General features: G+C 39.0%; 1 pseudogene; it reads right to left on the bottom strand.

Moving 5' to 3' along the window:
* Nucleotides 1-445: 445 nt before the first annotated feature.
* On the bottom strand, nucleotides 446-16227 carry LOC106823593 (putative olfactory receptor 5AK3; annotated as a pseudogene).
* Nucleotides 16228-16321: the final 94 nt, after the last annotated feature.

Below are 16321 nucleotides of genomic sequence, written 5' to 3'. Positions count from 1 at the left end.
CCTTTTAATTATTCTTTACAATGCTAAAATAGCTTAGCTACAGAGTAAAAACAAGAGCAACAGTACCTTTCAAGGGAAGATCAGAAAAGATTTTTGTCTTGGTGAGTCTTTATATTATAGTTGTTGGGGTCAGTTAACAACATTGATTATATACTTCCCTTTTCTTTTCTCTTTTTTAAAGGCAGTTATTTGAAAAAAGGGCTCTTCAAAATGTACAGAAGCAATATAAAGATCTTCTTTTCAGATGCTTGCTCTTTCAGAAACATAGGAAGTAGAAGTTCATTTAATATTTAAGATGTTCTTCAATATCTTTCAGTGTTATTGACACAATTAAGGAATGCCTTTGTATTTCACAAACATTTGCTACATCTTCTGCTGTTGAAAAATATGAGAGAACTGTTAGTTTGCTTGTTGAACCATGTTGAGTTAGAAATCAAGGTTCAAACTAGAAATCCTTCTTTCCAAAACCTTTTAAGGCTTATTTCACATCTAGCTTTGTCAGGCTGTAGATGAGGAGGTTTAACATGGGAATAATAGTACCATAAAACACAGAAGTAATCTTTTCTTGCACTTGACACTCTGTGCTATGATGGTGCAGATACATATAACAGAGAGTCCCATAGAAAATGGTGACTGTTTTCTGATGGGAGGCATATGTGGAGAAAGCTTTTTTCCTCCCTGCAGCAGTAGACATCTTCAGGATGGCAACCAGGGTACATATATAGGAAAAGATGACAACCAACACAGTGAATGCCAAGCTAAACTCCACAAAGACTGTTAGTAGCAAGACATTGAAGTAAATATTGGAGCATGAGAGGGCAAGAATTGGGGGTTCATCACAGAAAAAGTGGTTAATTTTTTTGGATTTGAAAAGTTCAATGAGAAAGTAAAACTTGTGTTTGCAGAAGCATTTAGAAAACCCATGAAGTATGAACCAATTACGAGCTGCATACGGACTCTCTGAGTCATGAGTATTCGATAGTAGAGAGGGTTACAGATGGCCATATAATGGTCCACCGCCATAGCAGACAGGATATAGCAATCACTTGTTGCAAAAGCACCATAGACTAGTAATTGGATCATATATCTTATGAATGAAATGGATTGTTCTGTCCCAACAAAGTTTTGTGACATCTTGGGAGTGATAGCAGAGATCAACAAAAGCCATATGTTGGAGTAAAAAGTACACAGGGGTATGAAGGAAAGAATCAATCTTGATGAGTAAGATCATGCCAATATTTCCCATTAGGGTGGCCACATAGATCAGTAGAAATGCTATGAAGAGGATATGCCAAAACTTGTGTTGGCCAGCAAATCTCAGGAGAATGAATTCGGTCACTTCAGTGTCATTGTTTTGTTCTATGGCTAGGAAATATTAAACATCAGCTGAAAAAGGGCAAAGAAAAAACAGCAAAGAAGTATAATATATATATTTATAAAATATATATTATAAATTGTGTATTTATTATATATAGGAATTATATACAAGTATATTAGCATATATATATACACACATATATATATACAAATATAAAAAAATATATATATAAATTGCTGAGGAAGCTTTGCCTTGAGCTAACATCTGAGCTAACATTTGCCCTGAGCTAAGATCTGTGGATCTGTCCCAATCTTCCACTCTTTTGTATGTGGGTCACTGCCACAGCATGGTTGCTGCCAATGAGTGGTATAAGTCTGTGCCTGGGAACTGAACCTGGGCTGCTGAAGCAGAGCATGCCAAACTTAATCACTAGGCCAGGCGGCTGACCCTCTAATATTGTTTAGCCAGCAAAATTTGTAGAAAGTAATATCTCATTTTTATTTGTTTTTTTCCCCTTTAATTACAAGTAAATGTGATCATTGTCTCATGTTCTTCTTAGAATATTGTGATTCTATTATTTTATAAATTGCCTGTTTATATTTTTATCAATGAGTTGCTTTTAGATGTTCTTTGTTTATCCAAGACTTGAATCTCTTGTCAGTTGTTGACCTGACAAAGATTTTCTCACATATCATCCATTAAGTGTGTCTATGATGTCCTTCGTAGAGCAGAAATTCTTAAATGTGAAATAATAATTCATCATTTTTTTTGCCTTATGACTTGTTTTGAAAAAATAATTGGATAAAGTCCATTTTTTCCCCTAGTTCATTTTCCTAGGAGAGTAAAAACAATAATGATTTTTTTCCCCATTTACACTAGGTTGCCAACACATGGTATTTGTTGCACCATGACATTTAAAATTGTGCATATAATTTGATAAATGTTATTTGCATATTCTCAATATTTATTTTTGCAAAAAGAAATCAAGGCTGAGTATAGTGCATGATAGTGGTCAGTGTGTGTGTGTGTCTCTATGTGTGAGTGTGAATGTAAAATATTTAAATATTTTTAATCAATTAAGTGCTTTGACTTATTTAAAAATTTACTCCGACAGACACTAGACTCAATTATGTTACAGGAAAGTTCTACCAAACATTATGGAACAACTAATTCTAATATTATGCAATCTTTTCCTATAAGTCATGAAAGAAAACATTCTCCAACACATTTCATGAGACTAATGTAACCTTGACACCCAAGTAAGTACAGTTTGAGAAAAGAAAATTAGAACAAATCTCACTTACTGATGCAAACAGCTTTAAAAAACACACGTACATTAATCAAATCCATCCATATATTAAGCAAACAAATGCTGAGTTCTCAAAGGAGGATCCTGTGAATAGGTATGCTCTTCTTTTTCCAGGAGTTGAAAAAGTTGAGAAATAAAATATAGTGTATATATGGAAATCATAATATCACATTTAGACACTGGGGGAAGACTTTATTAGTCAAGTTACTTGTTTCAAATGAACATCATAAGCAGACAGGCATATCTACCCAGTCTTAGTGTCAGTGCCTGAGGCATGCCTATTGCATGTTGTGGGGAAGTAGCTCTCTAATGCAGGAGAACGAGGGCTTCAGGAGGCTGGCTGCTCCTGAGTATAAGGGCAGAGGATGGCATGCTGGTTGTTCTCAAGCTTAGCAATCAGAAATTCACTCTACCTTTCTAGGATGTGGGTGAATAAAATGGGGGAGAGAAAGGCCGTGATTAACAAACTAAGTTCTCTTTGCAGGAAAGAAACTTCAGAAGCAGGGAAAAAGTATTTTCCATCAGCAATCAAGACCAAGTTGTATAAACATTGTATTTTTTCTCCATATGAATGTATAAATTCAATGTAATTCCAATGTGGAGAGAACTTTATGTGCATATTTACAGACATATAACTTATATGGAAAAGAGCTAAAAATAGCTAAGAGAATTTTAAAGGATAACAAAGTGGGAACTTGTCCTACCAGATATCAGAACTTATTATAAAGTGATAATAATAAAGTGGTACTAGTGTAAGAGTAGACAAACAGATCAACGGAACTGAGAAAAGCATGTCAGAAACAGGCTCACAGGCAATGGAAGCTAGATGTATGAAAACAGTTCATGTACACCAATGAACAATGGCCCTATAAACTGTGGTCCTATAAATGCTTATACACACAAAAAAATTTGTCTTCTTACTTTATATTTTACAAACATTAATTCCAAAGGAATAAAGATTTAAATTGTAAAACTTTGAGAGAAAACATAACAGAATATCTACAATTTAGGTATGCAGAAAAAAATTTAAACAAGATATGAATGCACAAAATACGAAATAGTAAAAATCTAACTAAATATAAATTAAAAATATCAATATTATTAAAAAAAGAGTAGATACTGACTGGAAACTTACTCATATAAATTTGTTTGCAACACATATAAATGCCAAGGAATTAGTATCCAGTATAAACAAATAATTTCTATAAATTATCCCAAGGTAAAAATTCACAAAAGATATAATCAGGGTAATTATAGAAAGAAAAACAAATATGTCAATAGAAATATGGAAATATACACAACCCACTAGTAATCAGATAATTGTATATTAACACTGCATTGAAATATAATTTTACACTTATTAGTCTAACATGCACAGTTTAGGTGATAATGTGGAGACACATTTCTGGTGGGAAAACAAATTAGCACAGTCATGTTGGAGACAAACTTGGAATAATTAGTAAAATTAAACATATGCCTCTCTGTGTTCCAGGATTTCCATTGGCACATATTCTAGACAGCTTTTTGACCATACAAACAGGGATAAACACACACATACACATACGTGTAAGTATATGTATGAATATGTGTACATATACATATACTTATAAAAGCAAAAGAATGTATCTGCATTGCTGATCATAGAAAAAAATAAACTATTAAATCAGTGAAGAATTCAGTAAACTGGTGCTACAAAACTACTTGGATAAATTTCTGAACTGAAATGCTGAGTAAGAAAAAGCAAGTTGCAAAAGTTAGATGGTGGCTACATGAATGGTTGTTACAAAATTTAAACCTATTTTCAAACACCTTAAATATTGTGCATAATGGGAATTCCTCACAAAAGGAAAACCATTTCCCTAATACATCAGTAGAGGGTTCCTTTACGCTGATTATCAGTAATGCCAGGCACAGCCCGAGTTCCCTAGATGACACAGTCAGTTTTAGATAAGAATGTGCCTTTGATGATGGGGAATACAGCAATGAAACTTGTTGTTGATATTTCTTGGGCAATCTGGTTCTTTCAAATATCTTGAGAAATAAACAGAGTGGGATAATTCTGTAGTGATGCAACAAGAAACAATTCTCTTCAATGAAACATTTAGTGAGTGCTAAGGGACAATAAGTTTGTATCAGTTGCCTTCTTAGGTAAGTTTTCTGTAAAACAGATTAAATGCAGCACTTTCAAGGAGGTTTCCATTCAATGAGTAAAGGCATTTGTGAGAGGAAGTTAGAATTGGTCACTGTCCACTTAAACTAGAATTGTGATAGGGCAGTGGTATTTACCTTACCAATTTAATCATTTTGAATTCAAATAAAATGCATGACATATTAGAGAACATTTTTCAAGGGCTTTGGAAAACCAGTATAAGGGACACAATACACACACACACACACACCAAGTACCCAAATATTTTGAATATGCTTAATCTATTCTGAACCCTTCTGATTCTGAAGCTTCATTTATATTCAGCATTTTGTAGTAGAAAGAAGACAGGCTGACCTGGGTTTGTATTCCACTCCTATGAATTCATAGAAACAAGGGAGTAACTCCCTTCAACCTCCGTTCTATCTTTTACAAAAGAGGTATCACAGAATTACTTAGGAGATAATGGTGTTCATTGTAACACTGCTTATAATAGCAAAAATTTGGAAATAAAATTAATCAGAGTAGATTCATATTATGGACCAATGCTTAGTCTGAAAAGAATGAAATAAACATATACTCTACGGAAATGTGCTCATGTCATATTGTCAAATGAGCAAGCAAGTTTCAGAACAATACATAAAGTGTGGACACTAAAAAATAGAACTTTCTTTCACTCCCACTCTCTCTTTTTGTCATTTTCTCTATTTATCCTTGAAAAAACTCAGGAATGTTTCACACCAAATTTTTAACGGTTATCCTTGAACATGGGAGTGGGGAGAGAAACTCCTTAAACTCATAAACTTCTTCCTTTTTCTTTTAAAAATAGCTTTAATTGTTTTCAAAAGAAAGAGGAAGAGAAAGAAGTAAAGTCTCTTTTGTAATGATGTGACTTAAACTGAGGTGATTTATGTAGAATTCCAAGCAGAGGGCCAGGCATTGAATGGTCATAATAATACGGGCAAATAATACACTACTGGCAATAATTCCCATTCATATATTCATTTAACCTTTCAATCAGTGTTCATTCATGCCCTCCCAAGGCAATGCTCAGCCAAATTCAGTTCTTTCACCCATTTCCTTTGGGTCACCAGGGATGAAGTGATTATTCCTGGTCTTGGGGTGAAATATCTAAGAACTGTGATTCTGGTCCTTTTGATGTGGATTAAGGCTGCCCCAGCTAGAGAAGCCCAAGGTGACCTGGCCTACATGCCAAACTATATGACCCAGTGGACTTTTTTTATGGTATGAATTAGGACTGCCCCAGAGAGAGAAGCCCGGGGCATCCTCACCTGCATGCCGATCTATATGGCCAGATTCGTATCTAAAGTTATATGACCGCACAATAACCAGACCCCATCTGCACTGAAATCATTCAATGACTTTTTACATCATCTTTTTCTTTTTCTTTTTTTCCAGTAAAAATAAATCACGTACCCATGCCTTATAAAATTAGCCCTAACCCTCAACTCGGGGCAGCAGCAGGAGCTCTGACTGCCCGTGGGTCCTGTCCCCACGCACCAGCTCTGCCTGCCCATGGGTCCTGTCCCCATGCCAGTGGGGGCAGCAGCAGCTGCTCTGCCTGCCCATGGGCCCTGTCCCCATGCCAGCGGGGGCAGCAGAAGCGGCAGCAGCAGGAGCTCTGCCTGCCCATGGGTCCTGTCCCCATGCCAGCGGGGGCAGCAGCAGGAGCTCTGCCTGCCCATGGGTCCTGTCCCCATGCTATTCCACACTATTCTCTAAATAAAAGAGCACTACTGCCAGATCTTGAGAGTCTAAGAAATCTTTCTTTCGACTCCTCGGCTCACCGACCCCGCATCACTTTTGTTACACCATTTCCAGCACACCCTGGGATGACACATGACTGATGTTGAAAAGTGGGATTTGCTTTGTTTTACTCACACCAGAGCAGCCTCCAGATTCTCTTTCTGCAACTGGTGCAGGCTGATTGCCCACCAGGTCTCTCTGTGTGGTTCCTTCTAATTGGGGAGTTTATAGCTGGAGCCTAAGGGATCCATACTTACTCCCTTGAGAATCTGAGGTTTCAGGGGCTGAGATGGAATTTGAATAAACAATGTTCAGTAGTTGTTTTCTGCTGAAGAACATTTAAGTTTTCTAGAGAAGATACATTTAATTCATGTACTGTTATTAGGGAGTTTTTCCCCTGTGTGGGTTGCCTTGTTATAGAACGACACTTTTAAAAATATTTTCTTGTTATGAATCAGATTGGGCATCATTTCATTCATCTAAGAATCTGTGTTTAGGTCTAGAAAATTGACCTTGTCATTATAATCAGCAAAAAACATGGCTATCTGAAAAAAGAAACCCAAAGCTAATCTAAATTTCAGGGCACGTGGTCCCTAGTGTGACAAATAGAGTGACTATCATTTGGAGGTATTTTATATTATCACTTGACTATTGTTTATTTAAAGAAAAAATTTATCTTGATTCCTCTTTTTTTTTCTTTTTCTGAAAGTGTATACATTTTAAAAATCAGCTCTGCATAAAGTCACCTTTTCTTCCAGTTGCACTTTACACTATCAGAATATTTCAGATAATTTGTGGAGTAAGAGGCTTTGAGTTGTGTTGCTTATAAAGCTGCTAGGACTAGACCTTTAATTTAAACAGTGAAAGGAGAAGCTAGATTCAACAAGTCTGTAGCTTTTTGATTAAGATGCATACCTGTGAAGGGGAGTTATTGTGAAAAGGCTGGCAAATTGACATTCAACATTACGTAGTGCACAACCAGTGTCTCAGTTAGGAATGTGCTCAACTGCTAGTAGAAGAAAACCCAACTTCCTTTTGTTTAAAAATAGGGACTCATTTTTCCTTCCTAACAATAGTTTGGAAGCTAAGACTCGCACTTTTGTGATTTGCTTAGTCTTTCCCATATGCTGGTTGCCTAACAGTCTAACATGTCTCCTAGAGCTCTAGACATCACCTTCCCTTTCAAAGCAGGAAAAAGGATGCAGGAGGCAGTGGGACAAGCACATATATACTCTCGATCAGGAAACCAAAAGCTTTCCTCAAATCCAGCAGACTTCTACTTACATCTCTTTTGGCCGTGTGACTTGTTATGGCCAATGTGATATTAGCAAATGCAGGAGAGCACTCGCCACCTGGACACATCTGGCATTCTTTGTTAGTAATTTATGCCCAAGCAAGAAGGACTTAGTCCTTATTGATTGAAGAGCTTCTTTTACTTCTTTATTTCATAGGCACTAGATAAAGAGGTTTAACACGAGAATCATAATGCCATAAAATATGGATACTGCTTTTTCCTGCTCTTGAGACTTAGTAGATCCAGGCTGTAAGTACATGTAAGAGAGAACCCCAGAGAAAATGGTGAGAGCTGTCAAGTGGAAGACATCTGTGGCAGAAAGCCTTTTCCTTCCCCTATAGTATAGGGCAACCCAGGATGCTGGATAATATATGTGTATGAGAAGATGATGATTAACATAGTGCATATGAGGTTAAGCACAGAGTAGATTAACAAACATTTTCAATAAATGTATTTTCAATAGAATTTTCATTGAGGTTATTTTCAATTATTTTTATGAAATAATTGAAAGAGATCCCTTGTGCACTTTGCCTAGTTTCCTCCTGTGATAGCCAGAGTAACAATTTCCCAAGGATTTTGTTATCCTAATACCTGGATCTGTGAATATATTAGGTTACATGGCAAAGAGGAAGTAAGATTGCACATGGAATTAAAGCTGCTAATCAGCCGACCTTGGAAATCCTGGATTTTCCAAGAGTTCTTAAAATTGGAAGAAGGAGGTGGAAGAGTGAGAGTCAGAGAGAAATTTGAAGATACTCGGATGCTCTTTTCGAAGATGGGGAAAATAAGCTATAAACCAAGGAACAGAGGTGGCTTCTAGAGGATGAAGAAATCAAGGAAATTGATTCTGCCCTAGAATTCCCAAAAACAATACAGCCCTGCTGACTCCTTGATGTAGAGATACATTTTGGACTGCTTAACTAGAACATAAATTCGTACTGTTTTAAAGCATGAAATTTGTAGTAATTTGTTACAGCAGCAATAGAAAATGAATACACTCCCATTGGTAACTTTTTGTAAGATGAAAGTATAATACCACAACCAAGATATTGACACTGTTGCAATCCACTGATCTTATTCAGATTTCCCCAATTCTACTCATTGCTGTGTGTTTTTGTATTAAGTTCTATAAAATTTTATCACCTCTGAAGGTTCTTGTACTCACCACCACAGTCAGAATACTGAACAGGTCCCAAACCACAAGGATCCCTTATATTTTTCTTTTATAACCACCCCTACCCCATCCTTTCTCTCCTCCTCTCCCCATGTACCTCACTGCATCCCTAACCCCAGGCAATCACTGATCTCTTATGTAAATGGAACCATACAGTATATAACCTTTGGGACAGGCTTTTTTCACTCAGTATAATTCTCTGGTGATTCTTCTAAGTTGTGTGTATCAACAGCTCATTCATTTTTATTCTTAAGTGCTTTAACTTTTTAAGATGGTTTCTGCTTAACGGTTGAGCTTTGGGCTTCTGCTTCACGGATATTTGCTTAGTATTCATCTTATCTTGGCCTCTAGCTACCCTTCCAGTTGGTTCTCTCAGGCTTCTGGGGTGCTATTCTAGGCTGTGAATGAGTGCTACATTTCTATCCCTCCATTTCCTTGGGAAACAGGATCTTTTTGAAAACCTTTTTTTTTTCTTTTTATTAATGTTATGATAGATTACAATCTTGTGAGATTTCAGTTGTACATTTTTGTTAGTCATGTTGTGGGTACACCACTTCCCCCTCTGTGCCCTCCCCCCACCCCCCCTTTTCCCTGGTAACCACCGATCAGATCTCCTTATCAATATACTAATTACTAATTTCCACCTATGAGTGGAGTCATATAGAGTTCGTCTTTCTCTGACTGGCTTATTTCGCTTAACATAATACCCTCGAGGTCCATCCACGTTGTTGTGAATGGGCCAATTTTGTCTTTTTTTATGACTGAGTAGTATTCCATTGTGTATATATACCACATCTTCTTTATCCAATCATCAGTTTCTGGGCATGTAGGCTGGTTCCACGTCTTGGCTATTGTAAATAATGCTGCGATGTACATAGGGGTGCAATGGACTCTTGAGATTTCTGATATCAGGTTCTTAGGATAGATACCCAGTAATGGGATGGCTGGGTCATAGGGTATTTCTATTTTTAACTTTTTGAGAAATCTCCATACTGTTTTCCATAGTGGCTGTACCAGTTTGCATTCCCACCAACAGTGTATGAGGGTTCCTTTTTCTCCACAACCTCTCCAACATTTGTCGCTCTTGGTTTTGGATGTTTTTGCCAATCTAACGGGTGGAAGGTGATATCTTAGTGTAGTTTTGATTTGCATTTCCCTGATGATTAGCGATGATGAACATCTTTTCATGTGTCTATTGGCCATATTCATATCTTCTTTTGAGAAATGTCTGTTCATGTCCTCTGCCCATTTTTTGATTGGGTTGTTTGTTTTTTTGTTGTTAAGCAGTGTGAGTGCTTTGTATATTATGGAGATTAACCCTTTGTCAGATAAGTGGCTTGTAAATATTTTTTCCCAATTAGTGAGCTGTTTTTTTGTTTCAATCCTGTTTTCCCTTGCCTTGAAGAAGCTCTTTAGTCTGATGAAGTCCCATTTGTTTATTCTTTCTATTGTTTCCCTCAACTGAGGAGTTATAGTGTCCGAAAAGATTCTTTTGAAACTGATGTCAAAGAGTGTACTGCCTATATTCTCTTCCAAAAGACTTATTGTCTCAGGCCTAATCTTTAGGTCTTTGATCCATTTTGAGTTTTTTTGGTGTGTGGTGAAAAAGACTGGTCAATTTTCAATCTTTTGCATATGGCTGTCCAGTTTTCCCAGCACCATTTGTTGAAGAGACTTTCTTTTCTCCATTGTAGGCCCTCTGCTCCTTTGTCGAAGATTAGTTGTCCATAGATGTGTGGTTTTATCTCTGGGCTTTCAATTCTGTTCCATTGATCTGTGGACCTGTTTTTGTACCAGTACCATGCTGTTGTGATCACTGTAGCTTTGCAGTATGTTTTGAAATCGGGGATTGTGATTCTGCCGGCTTTGTTTTCCTTGCTCAGGATTGCTTTAGCAATTCGCGGTCTTTTGTTGCCCCATATGAATTTTAGGATTGTTTGTTCAATTTTTGTGAAGAATGTTCTTGGGATTCTGATTGGGATAGCATTGAATCTGTAGATTGCTTTAGGTAGTATGGACATTTTAACTATGTTTATTCTTCTAATCCATGTGCATGGAATGTCTTTCCATCTCTTTATGTCATCGTCAATTTCTTTCAAGAAAGTCTTGTAGTTTTCATTGTATAGATCCTTCACTTCCTTGGTTAAGTTTATCCCAAGGTATTTTATTCTTTTCGTTGCGATTGTGAATGGGATTGAGTTCTTGAGTTCTTTTTCTGTTAGTTCATTGTTAGTGTATAGAAATGCTACTGATTTATGCATGTTAATTTTATACCCTGCTACTTTGCTGTAGTTGTTGATTATTTCTAATAGTTTTTCTCTGGATTCTTTGGGGTTTTCTATATATAAGATCATGTCATCTGCAAACAGCGAGAGTTTTACTTCTTCGTTACCTATTTGGATTCCTTTTATTTCTTTTTCCTGCCGAATTGCTCTGGCCAGCACCTCCAGTACTATGTTGAATAGGAGTGGTGAAAGTGGGCACCCTTGTCTTGTTCCTGTCCTCAGAGGGATGGCTTTCAGTTTTTGTCCATTGAGTATGATGTTGGCTGTGGGTCTGTCATATATGGCCTTTATTATGTTGAGGTACTTTCCTTCTATACCCATTTTACTGAGGGTTTTCCTCATAAATGGGTGTTGGATCTTGTCGAATGCTTTCTCTGCATCTATTGAGATGATCATGTGGTTTTTGTTTTTCATTTTGTTGATGTAGTGTATCACGTTGATTGACTTGTGGATGTTGAACCATCCCTGTGTCCCTGGTATAAATCCCACTTGATCATGGTGTATAATCTTTTTGATGTATTGCTGTAATCGGTTTGTCAAAATTTTGTTGAGGATTTTTGCATCTATGTTCATCAGTGATATCGGCCTGTAGTTCTCCTTCTTTGTGTTGTCCTTGTCAGGTTTGGGGATCAGAGTGATGTTGGCTTCATAGAATGTGTTAGGGAGTTCTCCATCTTTCTCAATTTTCTGGAACAGTTTGAGGAGAATAGGTATTAAGTCTTCTTTGAATGTTTGGTAGAATTCTCCAGAGAAGCCGTCTGGTCCTGGACTCTTATTTTTGGGGAGGTTTTTGATTACCGTTTCTATTTCCTTACTTGTGATTGGCCTATTCAGATTCTCCATTTCTTCCTGATTCAGTTTGGGGAGATTGTAGGAGTCTAGGAATTTGTCCATTTCTTCCAGGTTGTTCAATTTGTTGGCATATAGTTTTTCATAGTATTCTCTTATGATCGCTTGTATTTCATTGGTATCTGTTGTGATTTCTCCTCTCTCATTCCTAATTTTATTAATTTGCGATTTCTCTCTTCTTTTCTTGGTGAGTCTGGCTAGGGGTTTGTCAATTTTGTTAATTCTTTTGAAGAACCAACTCTTTGTTTCATTGATCCTTTCTATTGTCTTTTTTGTTTCAATATCGTTTATTTCTGCCCTCATTTTTATTATTTCCCTCCTTCTACTGACTCTGGGCTTTGTTTGTTCTTCTTTTTCTAGTTCTGTTAGGTGTCGTTTGAGGTTGCTTATGTGAGCTTTTTCTTGTTTAGTCAGGTGAGCCTGTACTGTGATGAATTTCCCTCTTAGGACTGCTTTTGCTGCATCCCAAATGATTGGTATGTCGTGTTCTCATTTTCATTTGTCTCCAGATAATATTTGATTTCTTCTTTAATTTCTTCAATGATCCATTGTTTGTTGAGAAGCGTGTTGTTTAGTCTCCACATTTTTGTACCTTTCTCTGCTTTTTTCTTGTAGTTGATTTCTAACTTAATATCATTATGATCAGAAAAGATGCTTGATATTATTTCAACTCTCTTGTATTTATTGATGTTTGCTTTGGTTCCCAAAATATGGTCAATCCTTGAGAATGTTCCATGTGCACTTGAGAAGAATGTGTAACCGGCTGTTTTTGGATGAAGTGTTCTATATATATCTATTAAGTCCATCTGGTCTAATTTTTTATTTAATTCTATTTCCTTGTTGATTTTCTGTCTGGATGTTCTGTCCATTGGTGTTAATGGTGTGTTGAGGTCCCCTACTATTATTGTATTGTTGTTGATGTCTTCTTTTAGTTCTATTAAGAGTTGCTTTACAAATTTTGGTGCTCCTGTGTTGGGTGCATATATATTTATAAGTGTTATGTCTTCTTGGTGGAGAGCCCCTTTTATCATTATGTACTGTCCCTCTTTATCTTTCTTTATCTGTTTTGCTTTGAAATCTACCTTGTCTGATATTAGTATAGTGACACCTGCTTTCTTTTGTTCATTATTAGCTTGGAGTATTGTTCTCCGTCCCTTCGCTCTGAGTCTGTGTTTGTCTTTGGGGCTGAGGTGTGTTTCCTGGAGGCAGCATATTGTTGGCTCTTGTTCTTTGATCCATCCTGCCACTCTGTGTCTTTTGATTGGGGAGTTTAATCCATTTACATTTAGAGTGATTATTGAGATGTGGGGGACTACCACTACCATTTTGTGTCTCGTTTTCCGGTTTTCTTCAGTTTCCTTTGTTTCTCGTCCCATGGTTTAATCTGTTCTGATGAAGAGCTGCTACTCTCTGTTGTTGTCCTTCTACTTATCTCCTCTGCTCTTGGTTTTGTAGCCCCTTTCCTTTTTTGGATTTTTCAGGAATGATGGTTTTCCTGAGGATTTCCTGAAGAGGAGGTTTTGCGGCAATGAACTCCCTTAATTTTTGTCTATCTGCGAAAGTTTTTATTTCTCCATCATATTTGAAGGATATTTTCACTGGGTAGAGAATTCTCGGCTGTAGATTTTTGTCCTTCAGATTTTTGAATATATCATTCCACTCTCTTCTAGCCTGTAAAGTTTCTGCTGAGATATCTGCTGATAGCCTGATGGGGGTTCCTTTGTAGGTTAGTTTCTTTTGCCTGGCTGTCCTTAGTATTTTCTCCTTGTCGTTGACTTTTGCTAGCTTCACTACTATATGGCGTGGAGTTGGTCTTTTTGCATTGATAAAGTTTGGAGATCTATTGGCTTCTGTCACCTGAAGATCCATCTCCCTCACCAGATTTGGGAAGTTCTCAGCCATTATTTCTTTGAATAGGCTTTCTGCCCCTTTCTCCTTCTCTTCTCCCTGTGGTATATCTATAATCCTTACGTTGCACCTCCTAATTGTGTCTGATAATTCTCGGAGAGTTTCTTCATTTCTTTTTAGTCTTGCTTCTCTCTCCTCCTCTGCCTGCAGCAATTCTATATTGCCATCTTCCAAATTGCTAATTCTTTCCTCCGTATTATCGGCCCTACTGTTCAGAGCATCTAGATTTTTCTTAATCTCCTCTATTGTGTTCTTCATTTCCAATATTTCTGTTTGGTTCTTCTTTATCGTATCAAACTCTTTTGTGACATAGCTCCTGAACTCGTTGAGTTGTCAGTCAGAATTCTCTCTTAACTCATTGAGAATTTTAATGATGGCTGTTTTGAAGTCATCATCATTTAGGTTATATATCTCATTTTCTTTGGGATTGTTTTCTGTGTATTTGTTACTTTCTTTCTGTTCTGGAGATTTAATGTATTTTTTCATATTGCTTGATGTTGTTGATTTGTGCCTCCACATGGAGATAGAGTTTAGTTGCTCCTTTCACTTGTTTCAGCTGCTGCGGTGGGGGAGCAGCTGTTTATACTGCACCAACCAGGAACCCTGTCCACAGTTGCTAACTGGGCCTGGGCCCCTCCTTGTAGCCACAGTGGCCCTTTGGATTCCCTCCTCTGCCGTGGGGGCCGTCACAGGGGGGCTTTAGGCTGCTGGTGCCTACTGTTGCAGCCCACCTAGATGTGCTCTCTCCTTGGGGTCTGCAACGGTGTTATGGGCTTTTCCAGCGGCCAGGGGTGGGATCACTTATATTTGTCGCTCCGTTGCTGTCAGCACCCACAAAATCTCACTTGTTCTCTATGGCTCGCAGGAGAGCTATTGGCATCTTCTACAGTCTGTGGTTAGTTCACCTAGCTATGCTGCTTTTGCCCTGGGGTCTTCCAGCCTTGTGGCTGGCGGCTGGGTGCCTTCTACTGGTGCTGTGCAGAGGCTTTCCCTAAGGCTGCTGTGAGCCTGTAGGGTTTCCCCCTAGGCTACGAAGCTGGGTCTCTGGAACTCCTCCCAGCCCCAGTCCTCTCCAAGATCTCCGGCTATCCCTAGTCCCATGGGGTGGGCAACGGCAGCTGGGGGTCACCCCGCCCTCTGGGATTCTCTCCGGGCCTCTCCCAGAGCCGTGAATGCTCGGCGTGGCCCCTCTGCTAATGGCAGACAGAGAGTTTTGTCTGCTGCCCGGGCGGAACTCTCGAGCTTCCCCTCTGGGTCACAGAGCCGGCCTTTGAAACCTCCCCCAGCTCCAGTCCTCTCCGAGATCTCCGGCAATCCCTAGTCCCACAGGGCGGGCAACGGCAGCTGGGGGTCACCCCGCCCTCTGGGATTCTCTCCGGGCCTCTCCTGGAGCTGTGAATGCTCGGCATGGCCCCTCTGCTAATGGCAGACAGAGAGCTTTGTCTGCTGCCCGGGCGGAACTCCGAGGCTTCCCCTCCGGGTCACAGAGCCGGCCTTTGAAAGTTCCCCCAGCCCCGGTCCTCTCCGAGATCTCCGGCAATCCCTACTCCCACAGGATGGGCAACGGCAGCTGGGAGACCTCCATACCCTCAGCGACTCTCTCTGGGACCCTCCGGGCACCACGAACACCAGGCAGGGTCTCCCTGCCAATGGCGGGGAGAGACACTCCCTGCGGGCTCAGGTGTGCAACTCCAAAGTTTCCCTCTGCGTTTAGGAGTAATTGCGGGGGGTTTAGGTAGGGTTCTGGTCACCTGTTTCCACCGTCGCTCCTCTGTTGTGTGCTCGCTCCTGCCCTAGATGTGTGTAGATCCTCTGGGGGCGTCCGTTGGAAGAAAGCCGCTTGCGGGTACTAGGCTGCTTGTTGGGGTTGGAGAGTTTTCACCTATTTCCACATCCTCCCGGAGGAAAGTCCGTCCGCCTTCTGATGTATAGTCGTGTGGGTATCTCAGACGTCCTGAGATGCTGTCTGGATATCCTTTGTCAAGTGATAAGTGTCCAAATAATTGTAGACTCGAAGGGGGAGAGACAAAGAGGACTACTCACGGCGCCATCTTCCCACTAACTTCCTTAAGACTTTTTTCCAATGGTAAATTTATTTTTCAAAACCAACACTAAGATGGTAAGAAACAGACCTTAGCTTCGCGCTCTCGTTCCTCGGCGGTCGGAGTCCTCTTCATGCTGCCGCTTCAGCCACCTCCGCCCTTGAAAACATTTTTTGAGTGACTCAGGTGCTTCCTAAATCTGTTACTAGAGATGGAATTTGATTAAGTT

The sequence above is a fragment of the Equus asinus genome, chromosome 17 (genome assembly GCF_041296235.1).
Source record: "Equus asinus isolate D_3611 breed Donkey chromosome 17, EquAss-T2T_v2, whole genome shotgun sequence".
In the NCBI taxonomy this organism is placed as follows: domain Eukaryota; kingdom Metazoa; phylum Chordata; class Mammalia; order Perissodactyla; family Equidae; genus Equus; species Equus asinus.
The sequence above is the reverse complement of the archived record's forward strand: the minus strand, read 5'-3'. Positions and strand labels throughout refer to the sequence as shown.